This window comes from Haliotis rufescens, unplaced genomic scaffold, assembly GCF_023055435.1.
Source record: "Haliotis rufescens isolate VD_foot unplaced genomic scaffold, xgHalRufe1.0.p SCAF_5, whole genome shotgun sequence".
Classification (NCBI taxonomy): domain Eukaryota; kingdom Metazoa; phylum Mollusca; class Gastropoda; order Lepetellida; family Haliotidae; genus Haliotis; species Haliotis rufescens.
Genome location: NW_025964223.1, coordinates 26,924,537 through 26,940,560, shown reverse-complemented (window position 1 = coordinate 26,940,560; position 16,024 = coordinate 26,924,537). Strand labels below are relative to the sequence as shown.

General features: G+C 41.1%; 1 protein-coding gene across 5 annotated transcripts in view; it reads left to right on the top strand.

Annotated features, from left to right (window-relative positions):
• The window catches only part of LOC124110579 (glutamate receptor ionotropic, kainate 2-like), a 111,553-nt gene that overhangs the window by 24,180 nt on the left and 71,349 nt on the right, over positions 1–16,024 (top strand). For 3 of the 5 annotated variants that reach the window (XM_046469926.2, XM_046469928.2, XM_046469957.2), the window contains exon 2: positions 5,918–6,017. The exons of 1 other annotated variant lie outside the window; for it this stretch is intronic. The gene's annotated coding sequence lies outside the window, so the exon portion shown is untranslated. Of the gene's footprint in view, positions 1–2,773; positions 2,793–5,917; positions 6,018–16,024 lie in introns of those variants that run through there. One more of the 5 variants, XM_048383659.1, reaches the window with a different exon arrangement.

Sequence of the window (16,024 nt, the reverse complement as noted above, 5' to 3'; positions counted from 1 at the left end):
GGGGGTCCCATCACGATGATCATTCAGTCTTATTACCATAAGTGAAGTTTCATTACAGTCCAACTTATTACGTAATATATCGTTACCTTTTAACGATGCCAGGTCCACCCCGCTGGATGAAGGTTTAAGTTACCTCCGTATCTCATGTCGTGTCAGAGAACATCCCTCTGTAGTGCTGTTAACGTGTTTTGGATAACTCCCTATCTTCAAGACCAAGCGTGATACATGCGTCCCGTCCATCTTCCTCACCAGTCTGCTAATTTTACAACTGATATCAGATAAGGATGTTTGTTTTTATTTCAAGAAGCGTTCGAAAGTTTCAGCTTCTGTTTCCAGATAACGTCATGTAACGTCACTCAAGTAATGACGGTTAAATTAGGCTTAAAAGGTCTGCAACGTCCAAGAGTAATGACTTGATAGAATGGAACATGACGGATTTCTCCTGGCATGTTGTGTGTTAGTTTCTTGTACATAGACAGCCTGTAACATACACAGGTGTGTGTTGGAAGGGAAACAAGATGGGCTCGTGTTTGCAATGAAGAACAGTACCGCCATAATGTGATGAATTATGCGCCAGCCACCTTGCATCTCGCTTGACGGATTGGCTGAGATAGCTCATGGCAGATGTATACTTCCTGTGCCGCGTGTAAACCAACATCTGTAAACGTTCTGCAACTTTGACCCAGCTTCTAGTGCGCTTTGAAGGGCCCGAAGGACCTATATGTTTATACCAACGGATGTTTATGCTCTTTGATAACTTGACATATTTGCATGTCTTTTGTGTCCGTGTCAGCGTGTGTGAAACGCAGTTCCTTCTTTATGCAAGTTTCCGTCCAAGAAATCAGTTATTTCAACAATCGTTTTGAATGCGTGAAAGAGATGTGACGTCATTCAACTATGTTACACTGGCTGAGCGACGCTCGGAAGATGGCAGATATGATGAGGGAATAGATGTATTTGTCTGTGGATTTCAAAGCTTGTTTTATCGTAACGACATGTGCACAATAATTATCAATACATTTGTAATTATGCTTTTACGTGACAAATAGAGACTCGGCCTCGTGTCATTTTATTTCAAATATATCATCACCAATCGATAAAAGTATCAAACGCCGAGACGATTTACTGCTTTTATCGATGCGTTTCCATACAGTTCATGTTTGAAGACACCGAGTGAGATTTATTTATCTTCCCATATCATCATATCTGAGTCATTAATTTACAACCCCTAAATGTTTAAATTTAAAGTTTATGCTTGAAGGGAACTTAGAAATGTATGGCGCAGACATGTATCGATACACTCTTCTTTACTTCGTGTTAAACGTTTGTCAAGGGAATGAACACAACCTTTATATTGTGGTGTGTGGTCTTAGATTTGAAGCACCAGTCGACCAAGTTGCCTTTCTCTTCTACACTCAAAATACCCATAACCCAAGAGTTATTTCGTTCGTCCCACCGTTCAAATTATATTTAATAGAAACACATGTTTTGAAAGTAAAATGCAGTTAAGGATAGAATCGTTAGTTAAGATGTGAACATTGCAAATTATGCTTGTGATTATGTCAGACAAGCTGTTGGTGATAAGAAACGCGATATGTCGATCTTTATGGCTTAAACAAAAATCATATTTCCGGTGTTAGATAATAAAATATATGATTAAGAGATTTCGTAACGCTATTGTACTATATAAACATAGATATTCAATTACATTATAGATAATATGTTGTTTAGTATTATGAAGACTATGGCAAAACGGGGCACTGGGGCGTGTTACAACATTGAAAATTACGTAAGACGTAAAGAGATTGAGAACATCCTGTTTATGAACCATTCCTCTTATGATACGTCATACTACATAGGCTTAGCCAATTACCTTCTAACTTGTAATGTATGCAGTAACTGGGAGCGCGCGGAGGTGGGGTGGGGTGTTTGTGTGTGTGTGGGGGGGGGGGGGGGGGGGGGGGGCAAGTCGCCTGAGAAGCCGCAATTCTCTATGCAGATTTCGGCATATCAGAAACCTGTGATCGTGGGTTAGAATTTCCGGTTCGCCCTGATAATAGTTCTGGGTTTGTCTGCACTATACCCGTAGTAAACGTCCAATACCTGCATCACTTCTGATCAAAGCGGCGTCAAACCCAACTCATTCATAAACATGCAATAACTGTCGCATAAAAAACACCTGACCATTATAGATAAAGGATAATTGTATTATCAATGCATATATCAATGTATATGTTATATGCCTTGAGATTTGTTTCAAAGATCGCTTTTGGATATTTTTGTGTTTATAATTATTATTGTCATGCAAATAAAAAGTTACCTTCTATATCTTTTGTGAAATATATACAACATTCCTTTAGTGAGAAAGCTTCAGAAACTATTCCGTTTTTGCCATTAACACACGTGGTCTTTTTGTCTTCTCCGTTTATTGACACGCCAACGGGCCATTATCCAACCACATTGAGGCGAATTTCGTTAACTATACTAGAGTTATATCTCCCGGGTACTTGAGTGGTGAAAATAATGTCTGCCTGTAAACTGTCTGGATTAAGCCGACCCAGGTCTTTACAGCAGAGTTGTAGTCCCAACTATTGCTTTTTCATTACTTCCACGTTCATGTCAGCCTGGCATTGAGGAACGGTGCCGGGAGGACTCCCAGGAAATGCCACGCGGTGGGATGACTGTGGGTCACATCTCATGTACTAGATTAGCTGAGGGAAACCTATGAAAAGTGAGCGCTCGAGTTCCAGTGGGGATTCGATAATCTACCGAATGCAGATAAGATTTCACAAGTAAGTAAAACAATGCTAAGATCCCCAAAGAAGGTAGTTTACAGTCCCACCATGGTGAAAGATTGAACGAAGATATGGGTGATTCAGTGAGGATATTACCTTTTTCACCCTTTCGTGAAATGATTGATGCCGAGCCTTTCAACAAAATGGTTTACGGGTCTGCCGACAAAAAGTACAGGTAGAATAGTTTTCTTTCGCTGAATGCCAACTGAAGTGTTTACTACGAATAATTAAGAAAACAGTCTGTTAAACTGCAAAAACAACAGGACTTGCTTATCTAACGCTGCACACGCAGAAATGTGTGGAGTAACAAACATCTGAAGGGTGTTTCCAAATGTCCACCAGTATTTTCATCCACGATGCAGTAAATGTAAAAGTCTAGTTTAAAACAACTTTAGTCTGCAGTCAACATTATACCCACCATCAGCTTTATAATGAATACAACAGGATAGTACCTACATGACACTGCACCACAGAATTTAGACTGTTATACAGACCCTGAAACAAATATTTCCAATATAGCCCGTGCAAGTCTATATGTTTGGCAAGTCTAGATTACTGCAGTATCATGAAGACAGTCTCTGGGCTCCTTTTTATTACATTTTATAACTATAATTTAACTACTGTTTTTTCTGTAAAATATGTTCATTTCAGAGACTAGATGTTAGTCTACACAGAAATTAGCCTTGCTCCAAATCTCTACTGAGAATAATTCAATGAATGTATAGTTATTATTAGGATATTACTATTGATAATCGAACATCTAAGAACGCCTTTTGGCTTCTGGGGAATTCCAGAAATAATTATTTGAACTTATTATCATTGACTTAGAGACTTGTGCAAGTCTTTACATAACCTTGAAGCTATATTCTACATTTAAATTGGCCTTGACGTTCCGTCGCACGTGTGATCAAGTAGGATAAGAAAGCTCGCGGATTTACAATTTGGCTGTCTGTGTCTTCTTGTTCACATACGCCCAATGACGTCTAAACATCACACTGGATTGTTGAAAGAAAACATATAAATTACAGGCTGACATTTATAGAAGTCGCCTTGGGCCCTGTTCCACAATCCGGTCTTAGTGCTGAGACTATCGTAAATCTATGTTCGAGTGTATGGGCGTTACGATCATAATTTTGTGGATCATGCCCTTGGGTATCGTTCCAAGATCGTAACCACTACATACCAGAAATAGTACAATGATCCCAGTCGTCCACCGACCACATCCAACACACAACATACAATGAACGGTCCCTTGGTCATATTGATGAGTAGCACTGGGCAGTATTTCGGCGATATCATGGCGTGTTAGCTTGTACAGGAAGACCTGATGCATGTCTTAGTCGTTTGCCACTTTGGTGAAAACATGATATAAGCAAATCATAGGTTCCTGGCACACCTAAGGGGCACCACTCTGCATAGCGAATCGTGGCATGACGACTGTGTCTTCCGTGCAGATTCATTGTAAACGCCCGCGACACATTATATACCAAGCCTGTCCCAACCAATATAATCCCTTTGTTTGCCCAAATGTCTGATGGTTGTGTCCTTGAATTTTACATTGTGTAGAACACAAACTGTTAAGCTTGTCGGAGTTTGAAGTAGCCCTTCATGGAAAATATCTCGAGTTGTCATGGCAACGCCTATCACACATCCTGTTCAAATTTTCCTTTTTTAGATTTATTGGCAGACTAGTCTAGTACTTTATGCTTTAGATCTGAGCTTCTGTTCATCGTGAACGTGTGTTGGTTTCAGTTTCAGAATCTGTCAGTAAGGTGACATCCGCCACATTGGAAATGTGTTTAAATATTGCATGTGCTTGTAACTCTCAACAATAACTGTCCAAAGATTTTGATTTTCAAATCATTTACAGGAAAATCACGATTCCAAATGAGATAACTGTCCGTTTGACGTCCTTAATGACAATATGTATCAGGATTCAGATATGTTCGTTAGATAGAAAACAGCCAAACACAAAACAGGACAATTCACAGTTCTCACGTGTCGCGTTTTAAGGAGATAATTGTTGAAACCGAAACCATCAGCGCCTGTTCCTAGCGCAGGTACAAAACAGCGTAGACGTGATTACGACCGTGGCGTCACTTCTGGGCAATAAATCCGTGCAGGCATGCTATTCTTGTTCACTACGCAGTTTTTATTTCACGCCATGACCCCGTTCTGTGATTTTTCATTCGCTTTTAAACGAATGACGGTGACGGTAATCCAAAACACATCCGCAAAGAAAATATTTGAATTCAGATCGGTTGTTTTTAGACCATCGGTGCTTGTACTACCAAAACAGCGGTTGTAAATATCCACTCAACACCAGGTGCTCGTTGACGGTATCTCAAAACACGCACTTATTGAGAGGGGGTGGGGAGAGGGGGCGGGGGCGGGGGAGGAGAGGGTAGTGATTGGACATATTCGCTCCATTAAGACAGGTTCAAGTGATAAAACAATTGCCATCAGACAGGCATGACACGTGATTACTTCTTAGCGACCCAGTCCTTTCATTAATAAGATAACAGAGCTGGAATTATCAGTGAACGTGTTTAGATTGTCTGTATGCTTGTGAAAGTGTCCTTTTAACACGTGTGTTAACTGATTACTGATAATAATGCATGTATTTGTGCATCTTGTGATGTAGACCAAGGAGGTTATTTATATATAGCTGTTAATGTATTCTAACCTAAATTACAAAAGCCGAATTTCGACCCAACCCCATCCCTACCCCTCTCATGTTTCAGATTCTCGCATCCGTCTTGAAATTGAAAAGCTTCTGATATATTTACTTGTCTGTGTGAGTATTAGGGTTTATGCACCAGCGTGGTATTATTTCTCCCATTATGTCATTAGCGGTAATAAGCGCTTAAATATAATGCGCAAGTTAATTGATACGATCTCCTAATTGCCATCGTAAACAGTACGATGCCTATGCCGCCGTTCTAAAACAGACGTCCTCGTGTCCATTACATAATGTTGCACAATGCTAGCTCCAGAAGGTCATATAATGTTATCCTGAAAACTTTCTTTGCTTTTGCTGTAGCGTTTGTTTATGAAAGTAGATACGCGTATGGATTTCACGTCCTTCACTGAACATTGTTTTTTTGGACGGCTTCTTTCAGATTACCGAAACACACCAATTGTTGATGCTACTTCCAAACGACTACTCAGAAACATCGGCGAACAGCAATTACTTACCGGCGATATACGACCAGTATTGAGGTAAATATTATCTTTTATCCTGCATTTTGCAGTCATTGTGGTTTCTTGTTTAGGCGCTTGCCTCCTCAGAGGAAGCAAGCTCATGTAGACCAAATAGACCAATCTTTGCAATCAAAATCTCCGCGGCGTCTTCGGGAACGGTGGGAGAGATGGAGAGCGTGGTTGAAGGAGTATCATCCTTCACATCGGAATACAGAACTGCCTTGCTGCAATTTGTGTCAAAAGAGACCACCACCATGTTGTATCTTCCAAGTGGAACCTTGACTCTTGTGATTTGTAATTTCCGGAATTGTATTTTTTATAGAAGCAATTTATTTTCCTTACTGTAAGACATTCCCATGAAATATGTCTCGCTAGCTACCGAAATACATCAGATTGTATGGAATTGGTTGTAAATTAGGATCAGTTAAAATATCGTGCAAATCCAACGTGTTGACAAGTGAATTCTTGCATATTGCTGTTGAGACTCAGAATGCTGGATATCTAGCTTGTGTTTCTATAGGGATAAACGCGATGAGTTAAAACCCCACACAGACGTCACGTAACCTTTCAATAAACATATATCTGATACCTATATATACCAGTGTATATATGGACGGCGATGGTTTCAGACATACATTATCTTGATGCTACGATTTACCTGTGAACCAAATCTTATACTTTTTGCTGTTACTGTAGTAGTAAAACCCTTTATTTCCAGAGAGTATGATTCTGGCTTGTTTCACTCATCAGTGTTGTTAAGATGAGCAGTCTTGATATAACCACATGGCTTGGGCTTACAGAGCATGTGTACATCATTATGATGGGAGTCGTACTCCAAAGTATAACCGGTTGCTTCAAAATGTCACAGTGACAATATTCCAACTAAAAACATAATCCTATTTGAGTGTGGAGCGTTTGCGTTGAACCGACAAAGCTGAATATGATCTCTGCACTGATGACCTTGTTCCAAGTCGTTATTTATTTTTTCAGATCCATTGTTGTTTGTTTGAGGAGTGTTACTGTGTTAACATGTAGTTCTGTAGTGTTCGATTATAGATATTTTTAGATATTCTGTAATATTCTGTACTTTGTTCGTATTTTGTTGTGTGCTTTGTGATTTTTTGTGGAGTTTTTTTTGTGTGCGTGCGTGCGTGCGTGCGTGCGTGCGTGTGTGGTCTAAAGGCGGCTAATCGAGACATATATTCTCTCAACTTTGTATATTTAGAACTACCATCACATTATTTCAGGTACCATCATATAGTTCAGCAAGCCAGTGTCATCCGGTACATATGAAATTATGTCATTATCATAATTCGCCAAATATCTTAACATTGATGCTATGACACATTGAATTCGAATAGCATCTCTTTCATTTACGATAATATAGCGTGACATAAATATTGATATATGATAATACTGTTTGCTACAACACCACTCTGGCATGAATCCTGCATTATATAATTATCCTGTGCTGACATTCTGTTCACTTTCATAAAAAAAAACAGATTTGATTTCCCTATTTAATAAAACAACTTTATATCAAACTGATAGAAAACAATTGTGATGCATGTATGTAGTTCTTGATAGACGTTTTATCTAGACGAGACGGGTAGATGATAGTACCCGACCATGTAGTCTTGGTTAAAGACGTGCCCGTATGTCAAATGCCCGTTCCGCTCTGTCACGATGTAGTTATGCAGTGATAGCCTTTGGCCTTGTTAGGCTACGTTGGTAGTGTGTTCGAAACCGGATTTGCAACACCGACTTTACTATGATCTTTGGTTTCTCAGTCCCAAGCCGACCCGTGAAGATCCGGGTTAAAGTTGGTCTTCAGCAACCATGCTTGTCGTTTGAGACGACGATCACACATGTCGTCAGGCTCGGTAACTCTGATGATGCATGTCATCGTGTCCCAAGTGTGTAGATCAATGCTCATGATGTCAATCGCTGGATTGCTATTATTTACAGTCCACCGTCATATAGCTGGAATAGTGCTGAGTGCACCGTTAAACAAAGAAACAAATAAACAAACAAACAGCCCCAAGCCCCAAGTGGTAACCTCCCTTGACCTGCGGTGCACTGGACACACTCTGTAGGATATATGTGATATACTTGTAGAAGCGGCGTTAACCTGAACTCACTCACTATTGCGGCAATGCAACGTTTCTTGACATATGCGCGTGTAAGCATTTGCGTAGAAAGAAACAGACTGATGATGATATGTTTGTATTTTCTTCTGTTGTGAAAGTCTTACTAGTATCCAATTATGTGTAGGCGTTTGACCTGAGCGCACATGTATCCATTCATATCATTGTAGTGTGTTTTTTCGGCGACGCGATTAAATGTTGTTGATGCAGATATATACAGAACCTACCCACGCATTATAAACAAATTATTTGTTTACTTGTTTCTGTAAGTTGTTACAAATGACAGACGGCCACAGCTGTCGCAGCCATTCACGTGATTCAGCTGAAAGGCTTTAACAGACTCGCAGCACAATAGAAGGAATTGTTTCTATTAAATTGATTCATGAAATAATTTCTAACACTATACAAAACACCAGGATCAATTTTAACCTTTGAATTTATCAACTTGAGCCGACATTGCCAGTGCATTTTTCCCCAAAAAATGTTTAATCTGTTCTTGACAGCATGATTTATTTGAAAAGAGTTCCCGGGATGGAGACACATGACAGATACAAGCCGTCAACACTGGTACCGTCTCTTCTCATCAATTTTATAAAGAAAAGTGGTTATGTGTCAGGCGACTATAACTTTTAAACTTTTCCTCTGTTTAAGTTGACGTGATGTATGCGCCCAGTCTCTAGTTAAACAGCCACTGTCTAAAATGATAGTTAACGACCCCATCACCGTATAACTGCTCTTAAAACGGTAGTGATTAATTAAGATGTTGGTATTTGTCGTCAATCACCGTGTGATGCAGCGATAAACGTCCCTTTCACAAGCACTATCGTTAGATTATTTTTAATAGTGAATATTCTGGGTCATAAGCTTGCATGTCTGACTCAGTCAACATGCCTGGGTAATTGGCTCAGTAGCTCAGAACGAACACCATCGCGAAATAATGACGGGTTAGTTATTGAATTGCTGTTTTTGCTCTTCCTGCGGTTTTGCCAAGGTTCGTGCAAATGATGTGCATTCCATGCAAGACAAGACGGTATTCTCAACACAGCACGCAACGCACATGTTTCTAGTTAAATAGGCACAGATGTTGTTGTGAAGGAAGTCCATAGGTACAAGAAACAATTAGGAAACTGAGTATGTAGCACATCAAAGGAACCGCTGTGTAAACAGCGACGTGACGTCACGCCGGGGGACGCGGTCACGTCCTGTATCATCACAAGACAAAAGCGTAATTTTGATATTTCACGGTATGACATTTTTTACTGGAAACTGTTGGTAAATGTGTATTTTCTCGATTCTCTGTTACCTAAACAACGAGGCACGTGCGCAGCTCTAGCAATGTTTACTCCCCGTAGAATCACAGTAGGTGGTCGTGCCTTACCACGTTTCTGCAAAATATACTGGATACAGCGCCGCGAGCTGAGACCGCGTTATATTGAAAGATAGCATAACACTCCTGTCTGGGTATATAAACAATGCCTTGCCTTTAGGAGTCAGCACCTGCTTATCGATTTAAAAAAAATTATTGACGGATCTTATACAATATTGATTTTAAAAATTCACCGCGTAGTATGTTTACAAAGTTTGGAATAATGAGTGTGTGCAATTTTACAATATCACGACCCCAAATTGACATGTTTACCCATGTGGGACATGAGAAGCGAGAGTATCACAGTGCATGGTCACTTTATACACTGAAACACCGTTAATCCGAATGTCATCGTTCTCAATTAATCATTACCTGATTTACATTTGTTCCAGTTAATGAGGGGTCACCAGTGGCCCTGGTTTGTAAGGCTCCAGATTTCGTCCCTTACGCTGGCTAGAACCTATGCTCGTGTTTGTGAATCCCAGTTCAATTTTGTTTTGTTTCAAGGTTTGTCCGCTGCTCGTGGATTTCATCAAAATGTTTGAAGCCTAAGACCATCATCACATCATTAAGATGACACGCTGTGATATATGGCATGTACTCACTCAAGTCACTCCAGATAGTGAATCATGACACGGTCTAGAGATTTTTTGTTGCACACATAATTTATCCACTCGTGACAGAATGAAAATAGAAGAGTTTGGAACTTCACACTATCTCGCCTTGTTAATCCTGCAACAGAGCACTTAGAAAATATAGGGTTCATATGTTAACAGCTTGCAAGTGTTTTTAGATGATAGATGGTACCAGCGGCTGCTGCCAGTTTAACATCTGACCAAACTGTATTATTCATATCAATATGAATCAACCTACTGATGATTATAAATACACCAGGGCGGGGAGGCACGATTACTATGGAACGTGTTATACAATAACCCCCAAAACATGGCTTGCAGTCAGAACTAATATTTTGATAGATTATTCATACATTCATTAGGGCAGCTCACTATGCACAACCTTCGCTGGCATTTGGGTGATGTTTTGTTCCACATTCCCCGATCCTTGGCTAGAAACCCTAGGGAGCAATTCCTAGAGCAGCTCACCAAACCATACAATCAAGGGACATTGTCCCACGTTTCTTTATGCGGGCTATGAAACTATTCGACGAAGCTACCCTTCATAGATTTTTTTTCTATTTTGAGGGTAATATCTATCCCTTGACAGATGGGCAATCATGGCTAACATTCTCTCTTTCGTATGTATAACAGGTTCCTTAAGGTCAAAACCTAGACGAGATAACACCTGTTGTTAAGAAAAATATTACGCGCCCCAAAGGTATATGAGAGCAAAATTATTCATTCCCCTGATATGTTGTACGAAAAACAAAGTCATGCTTGTTTATAATTCTGACCGCCCTCATATTAGCTTTTTTAAATATAGTACACGCCAACAATATGTCTGGAAAATGGTTTGTATCAATATGATGCTTAAACATGTACATTCGAAAGAGAAGAACGGAAATTACCTATCGTCGAAATGCTATGTTGCTTCACCGCGAGAGGTTGTTTCCCCTTGATCGCTGACAAGGGTATCTGTATATAAATATACACTTTCTCGGTATAAATCCATACACAACCAAATCCTTGTAAATCATCGCTATTCCTATCTAGATCCCAAAGCCATAACTATATGACTTTTTTCTGTCTCAACCGGCATGTCTGAAAACGTTCTTAAGATACAATCTGGTGCAAACACCGTCGGTTTTTCTCCTGTGATATCACGTTGCCCGTGACGAGGGTGAAATGGTGTTTATCTAGCGGCAATAGTTTCAAATTGAGACCTTGCCATCAAACGCGGTGAGATAAGGACTCGATAGAATTAGCTCAGCTCGACAAGTGCTGAGTGATGGGAAAGATGTTCTCAAGACAGACAGCTGAGAAATCAAACGGCTGCAGGTTTGGCATCATGCTTGTCAGTATTCACTCCTTCAGATTTATGTGTGTTTTTGTTAGTCGCGACTGTCAGTATAACTTAGTTTATTTCAAACATTAGATATTTCATTAAGATTTCACGCGATTTGTAAATGTTTGTTGATTAAGGTTGAAATGTCACCAATGCAGGCAAAACTGTGTAGAATTGTAGCCAGTGCATTGAGTGGACCCGGCGATTGTATGCTGTATTGAAATAGCAACTATGAGTTGAATGCATTTTTTCTCCACAACAGTATGGACAAGGGTGTCTCATTCATCAAAGACGTTGCAATTCGCTGTAAAATTCGCCTGAGCATACCAGGGTCCTAAGATAATGGTATCGAATCCTATATTCGCACTTGTTGTGATCATTGGTTTCTTAGCACCATACTAATGCCGATGGCTTTCATCCAAGTGGTAAATAGGTATCACTTCGGGTTTTCCGACAAACATTATACTAACGTAATGTTATTCAAATGACGTACTAACTCTCTCACCACACCATAATGTCCTACATGTACCAAGGGCTCAAAGGTATTCATGCCTTCAGTACGCAATTAATAGGACGTTAAGGTGGAATGACTTGATTGATATGTAAGTAATAGTGATCAGTTCTCAGTCCACTTCACTACCCAATATCTGGCACCATGGGAAGTCTAGTTAATGTACACTGAGAAATCTCAGTCCGCCGCAAGGTAGATAAATTGTCCTGCAACAAGTCTGATGGAAATTGAAGGAATGTGATTAGTGAAGTCAACGTAATAGTCGCTGAGTGGGATGTGTCAAGCTTGATTTAAACCACGTCCCAGGCCTCGTCTACCTCGGCAGTCAGATGCGTCAGTTCCTAAACCTAAAGATTACTATTAGTCTCACGACTCAACACTTGCTTGTCTAGATCGAGATTAAAATTTCGTCAAGCTACATAAAGAATCTATATTCCATTCCTTGTAGGTTTACACTACTATGGTAGATACCAATTCAAGTGTTAATGTGGAAACTTGATGACTGCAGGATGATGTGTTGCAGGGAGGTTTTGAGTACATGAGGACTGCAGGAGTACGATGGGGGAGTTGAGGAGTACTGGGGGTTTGAGGAGTTGAGGAGCAATTAATGAGTACACGAGTTAAAGAGTACGGGGGGCGGGGGGGGGGGGGGGGGGGGGTCGGGTGGGTTGGGGAGTACAGGAGTTAAGGAGTACAGGGGGTTGGGGTTGAGGAGTACAGGGGAGCTGAGTACAGGGTAGTTGAGGTGTACAGGGTAGTTGAGTACAGGGGAGTTGAGGAGTACAGGGGAGTTGAGGATTAAAGGGGAGTTGAGTACAGGGTAGTTGAGGAGTACAGGGTAGTTGAGGAGTTCATGGTAGTTGAGGAGTACATGGGAGTTGTATACAGGGGAGTTGAGTACAGGATAGTTGAAGAGTACAGGGGAGTTGAGGAGTACAGGTGAGTTGAGTACAGGGTAGTTGAGGAGTACAGGGGAGTTGAGTACAGTGTAGTTGAGGAGTACAGGGGAGTTGAGTACAGGGGAGTTGAGGATTACAGGGGAGTTGAGTACAGGGTAGTTGAGGAGTACAGGGGAGTTGAGTACAGTGTAGTTGAGGAGTACAGGGGAGTTGAGTACAGTGTAGTTGAGGAGTACAGGGGAGTTGAGTACAGGGTAGTTGAGGAGTACAGGGGAGATGAGTACAGGGTAGTTGAGGAGTACAGGGGAATTGAGTACAGGGTAATTGAGGTGTACATGGGAATTGTATACAGGGGAGTTGAGTACAGGATAGTTGAGGAGTACAGGGGAGTTGAGGAGTACATGGTAGTTGAGGAGTACAGGGGAGTTGAGGAGTACAGGGGAGTTGTATACAGGGGAGTTGAGGAGTACAGGGGAGTTGAGGAGTTCATGGTAGTTGAGGAGTACAGGGGAGTTGAGGAGTACAGGGGAGTTGAGGAGTTCATGGTAGTTGAGGAGTACAGGGGAATTGTATACAGGGGAGTTGAGTACAGGGTAGTTGAGGAGTACAGGGGAGTTGAGGAGTGCAGGGGAGTTGAGGAGTACAGGGGAGTTGAGGAGTACAGGGGAGTTGAGGAGTACAGGGTAGGTGAGGAGTACAGGGGAGTTGTATACAGGGGAGTTGAATACAGGGTAGTTGAGGAGTACAGGGGAGTTGAGTACAGGGGAGTTAGGTAGTAAATGAGGAGTTAAAGAGTACGGTGGGAGTTGAGTACATGAGGTGTTAAGGAGTACAGGGGCGTTGCCCCTTATAGACCACGCTGTCCCGTATGACTAATTAGGCTGTGCTGCCCTGTGTTGCTAATCACCGCGTGTTGTTCCGAATGACTAAATAGCCTGTGCTGTTCCGAATGGCTAAATAGCCTCACTCTATTTAATACAGCCCTGTGATCGTGTGTCAGTCGATGGATTCAGCGATTTGCAAATGTTTATTTTTTTTCATTCACAACTGCTTGAAACCAAACTCACTCGCTCTTCAGAAAATAAACTGCGTGATAGTACTGCCGTATAGCTTTGCAACGTGTCTCTGTTAGAGATATCATAACTTGATGTCGTAAAAACGTCGTAAAACCATACTCACTTACCTTATGTTAACGACATAAAACACAAATAGCATGTACATTCTGTATATTCACACACTGGCACAAGCGTGTCACTGTTCAGAACATAACATGTATGTTGTACAAATTCGAGAAATGAACCTAACTTCCTCAGACTGTCGTCATGGCTTTGTAGTAAGTCCATGTTCACAATGTGTCAAAATGTCAAGATCACCTTTGTCAGACTCAGTGTTAAGTTCTTGGTAAAAGTGTTAGCGGCCATCCCAACTAAGTCAGTTCAAATTCGGTGTCAAGGCTTAGGCCAGAGTGTACCATGCCATCTGAACTATCTCTCAGTTCAAATCCTAGGCTCAGTGTCAAGGCCTAGGCCAGATTGTACCAGGCCATCTGAACTATCTCTCAGTTGAAATCCTAGGCTCAGTGTCAAGGCCTAGGCCAGATTGTACCAGGCCATCTGAACTATCTCTCAGTTCAAATCCTAGGCTCAGTGTCAAGGCCTAGGCCAGAGTGTACCAGGCCATCTGAACCATCTCTCAGTTCAAATCCTAGGCTCAGTGTCAAGGCCTAGGCCAGATTGTACCAGGTCATCTGGAACTATCTCTCAGTTGAAATCCTAGGCTCAGTGTCAAGTCCTTGGCCAGAGCGTCTCAGGCCATCTTAACTCTCTCCCAGTCGAAATAATAGCCCTAGCGATAAGTCCTTGGACAAAGTCTTTAAGACCATCTCAACTCTCTCAGTTCAAATCCTAGTCCCAGTGATAAGTCCTTGGTCAAAGTGTTCCATGCCATCTTTACCCTCACAGTTCAAATCCTACGCTCAGTGTCAAGTCCTTGGGCAGAGCGTCCCAGGCCATCTGAACTATCTCTCAGTTCAAATCCTAGACACAGTGTCAAGCCTCTGGCTAAAGTGTTCCAGGCCATCTTATCTCTCTTTCAGTCCAAATTCTAGACTCAGTGTTAAGTCCTTGGTCAAAGTGTCCCCTGTCATCTTAACTGTCAGTTCAAATCCCAGGCACAGTTCTTGGTTAAAATATTCGAAAAGTGCCCATGTCCAACACACAATGTCAGCTGAGATCCCCCGACCACTGGTATGTCGCTATTGATCTACAACACGTGGCAGTCTGGGTTTAAATACTTTAACGTCTTTTTCTTCATTGACTCTCATGAGATCAATATTTCCTCACAGTGTGCTCCCCGTGCGACACGAGAGCACGACGAACACCACTTCAACACTGTAGGTTAACATAGCAATCTGAAGATCGCTGTCGCCGGTTTCCGCTATGGCGTTCAGACAATGTCGATTCAACCGATACTATATCTTTTATTGTGACTCAATCAATTATCTTCATTGAAATGGGATTAAGTTAGCCACAACGAGCACTGTCTAATTAATTGATAAAATCTAAACAACGCTCTTGCGCGGCTTCATTAAAAGATGTAAAAATGTCAACTGTCTTCGAAGATGAATTTGGAGAACTTTTTAAAGAAAATACCATTTATATCTCTTTATTGACCACGGCGGCTGAATAAAGTTTTATTTGAATTGTTAGGCATGGCTAGAAATGTAAGGTCCCAACGACGTCAATGAAGTATCAGGTCAGCAACGTGGTCCTGGTACCATGTTCTCTGATGTCAATGTACGGGTCTTGTTCACATTGATATATACCTACTCGTTTTTCATTCATAGAACATCATGTTCTCTTGCCCAATTTCAGATAACAATATTATTTTAGTATATAAGACACCGACCTATAATATCAGTACATGCTGGAAACTTGTATGTTATTGATTACTGTAACTGGTACTTTTGGGTACACTGCGGTAATGAGAGACTGTGCAATAAAGCCGAACGGTCAGCAAACACGTAATTCATTTCAACCTCTTAATTGATTACATAAACATATAGATCCATTGATGAAAATATCCAGAACCGTCAAACAGGGACGCGATGTAATGGATCATGTCAATAAGTTGCAATAATA